A 386-nucleotide genomic window follows, 5' to 3' on the forward strand; every position below is an offset into this window, starting at 1 on the left:
CGACTAAAAGAGCACAGTCGAGAGGTGCGAGAGAACGTACTTCGACCGATTCGATCTTTAAGCTCACGGATCTTTTCGACGGAGATCTCGGACCAACGATAGATTCGAAGCAGAGCGACGGCGCGAACACTCCTCAAGAAATCTTCGGGATAAACTGGGGAGGTAGGATGGCCAACTGCATACAAAGCAAAAAAAAAAGGTTCGCGACAGAATATTCTACCGCAAGAACGGTTCCAAAGAACTCGGTAATCATCTTGGGAGGCTCCTCGAAGGCCAAGCTGTCGGACTTAAGGAAGAAGTAGGAGCGCTACCAGTTCTGCGTCTTATTCGGATGACCGACACACACATTGCAGTTCGGTCGCATCTTCACCGAGTAAGTGCCATCT

Source organism: Brassica oleracea, chromosome C5 (assembly GCF_000695525.1).
Source record: "Brassica oleracea var. oleracea cultivar TO1000 chromosome C5, BOL, whole genome shotgun sequence".
Taxonomy (NCBI): Eukaryota; Viridiplantae; Streptophyta; class Magnoliopsida; order Brassicales; family Brassicaceae; genus Brassica; species Brassica oleracea.